Source organism: Stegastes partitus, unplaced genomic scaffold (genome assembly GCF_000690725.1).
Source record: "Stegastes partitus isolate 25-593 unplaced genomic scaffold, Stegastes_partitus-1.0.2 Scaffold421, whole genome shotgun sequence".
Classification (NCBI taxonomy): Eukaryota; Metazoa; Chordata; class Actinopteri; family Pomacentridae; genus Stegastes; species Stegastes partitus.
Window position 1 is genome coordinate 373915 of NW_007578152.1, and position 2710 is coordinate 376624.

Genomic DNA, 2710 nt, shown 5'->3' on the forward strand with positions numbered 1-2710 from the left:
TAATATGTGGTTTGTCATGTTTTGGATTCCAAGTGTCAGATTACATTGATAATTAAATGCCTTGATATTAAACTTTTTGTGCTTAAAAGTAGAGTAATTATTATTGAAGTTCAACAAACATTTAGAGGTGTTATTTTCCTAAACGCAGTTCAACTCCGGCTGAACGCTCTGATGTCGGATTTTTTTCCCCACTTGCACTCAAACGCATCACGGACCGTTTAGTTATCTGCGTCATATTTTCACAGCTCTCCGGTCCAGGCTCCAAGCTCCATGCTCCAGGCTCCAGGATCCGTGTGGAGGTAATGTAGGCAGCTTTTAACGTTGAATTCGTTTGTTTTCACCTTGAAGTGTGAAATTATTGTCGAGAAAAGCAGCAGAAACCTGCCGCTGGACACTTTCACCGGCGCTGGAAAGTTCGGTCCAAATAGTTCAACTTGACCAACATGTTCCGCCGTTTTGTGTTGGTGGTCAGAAAAAGTCGAATAAAGTAGGAAAAAAGTGTCAGTAAAGTGCATAATTGTTATTAAGTAAAGGTAAGTGGGGGTCTTGGGTTGATAAGTTTTTGTTTTGTTTGGGTTTTTTGTTTGTTTGTTTGTTTGTTGTTGTTGTTGTTGTTGTTGTTGTTTTTTACCGTGTATCTCCACTCTGCCTGTGCGCAGGCGGCGTGAGGAGCCGCATCGAGCCGACCGAGCCCTGCTGTCTGAACCCAACTTAGGGGGACAGCAGGAGGCCATTTAGAGGGTTTAATTTTAATATGAAAGTGAATAGAATATATGTTTAACGTGTAATGCGTCAGAATACTGTTTGTCAGCAGTGCTGGTACTTTAAAGGTTTAAAGGCCAAGTCTTGGCGGCCATCTTGGCAGCGGTAGGTGTTGTACTAAAAATATATTGTAGTCTGCTCTGAAGATTTCTCTTGCTCAGTGCCTTAACTATCACCAATAGAGTTAAAATAACTTTAAAGGAACAAATAAACTTACATTATGCGGATTTGGACTTTCTGAAAAGTGTATGCAGCCTCTACACTAGTGATGGGTAGATGAGGTCCCATGAAGAGTTGTGGCGCATTACCTAAACTGTATTGATACTGTGCCAGTACTGTGTTGCTCAATACAGACACCTGTTAGATCTTAAAAGTCATTACAGGCAACCTCGTTGACAGGCTCCACTGACATACTGATTTTAACGACCTAGTATATACAATAATACAATTTAAGTTATTGTATTTTATATTGTATTATTTTATATCCTAATTTAGTTTTAAATATATCTGATATCTTCAAAATATACAGTCAATAAATAATGTGAACATGTGTCATTACATGTGAAAATCAAAGTGAAAGTGGTGTGGGTTTCATTTTTTGAGGTACGTCACAACTCTCTGGGGTAATTTCAGTCAAACTGGGGTTGTTTTGTGTCTCCTTGTAGCACTCAAAGTTACTGTTATCCATCTTTTGGACAGTAAATGTGTAAGTAAATCCATAAACTGACTGATTTATTGCAGATGGTGGTGTCCAAGACTGATTTAAAATAAAAATAACTAAACGGTTGAAACAGACAGAGCAGCTCTAATGTGCATCCAGCTCCTTGTGGAAAAACAAACCATATCTTCACAAGTGTGCACCAATCCACATCCCAAGGCTGGACCTGAACATCCCAATATTCAGTCGTAGTGGTATATCAGTTTTGAGATCCGAATAACCCCCCTTCCCCCCCAACCCCCCGACTGTGCTGAATATTCAGATATTCTTTAATTGGGCCTGAATAAAAGGAGACCAGAAATTGCGATTCAGACCAGCCCCATAACCATTTAAAAAGTTGATGACTTTGCCCCCAAAGTACAGTTTAAGAAGCATTTTTCTCTTGGTTATACTTCTACACATTCCTGAGAACAACACAAATGACTGCATATTTTCTGTCTCAGCTGCATTATTCAACAAACCACCGTCTGCAGATTCCAGTCAAACTGAATCAGTGGATGTGAATGTGCTGCTCTTTATTTCACTGCAGCTCATTGACTCCATCTGCTGGACTGACTTTAAAAGTGCAGAGCAGCTTCCTCTGCTGTGTGACTCCTTCCAGCTCTTATAAACACAAGATAAGAGCCAATTAATGGAGGATCAGCTGATCTTCACATTGCAGAGATGATGTCCAGGAGGGTTTCAGTGAATGTGCAGATGAATGATTTGTGTTTCTTTTGCAGGTGAAGGTAGGAAGTGTGCAGCTGACGTGAATCCAGCAGCATGGGTCAGTCTGAGGGCAAAGAGGAGGGAGTCCCTGAACTTAGCCTTCAGTCTGATGGCTGGCAAAGGCGTCAACTCGGCGCAGGGTTTCCACTCGCCGCTGCAGCGAAGTGAGCTTATAGAAGTAGTTTGGAGTTCTGCTCCTGCACACCCCGCAATCCAGTTTCACGCTGGGATAATAAAGTTAATTTAAGTTTCTTTCTTTTCTATGATCAAAATAGTTGATGATTAATAGACAACTGATCGATTAATTGGCTAATTGCTACAGTTCTAGTGTTCACAGTTTGTTGCTGATAGCTGCTAATTTTTCCAGCAGTTTGTTTGGCTGAAGATAACAAGGTGACTTTTCTTCTCTGTCTAACAGGATCTTTGGGATACCAGCATCTATTGAACCTGAACATAGACCTGAACACATCGCTAATTCCTCTAACCAGTCAGTGGGTCGCATCATTAATTTCACAGGACAAC

The 2710-nt window shown here is 40.7% G+C and overlaps 1 protein-coding gene across 1 annotated transcript in view; it reads left to right on the forward strand.

Annotated features, from left to right (window-relative positions):
* Positions 1–2710, forward strand: part of LOC103360213 (NACHT, LRR and PYD domains-containing protein 3-like) — a 61156-nt gene that overhangs the window by 20695 nt on the left and 37751 nt on the right. The gene's annotated exons all lie outside the window — the stretch shown is intronic.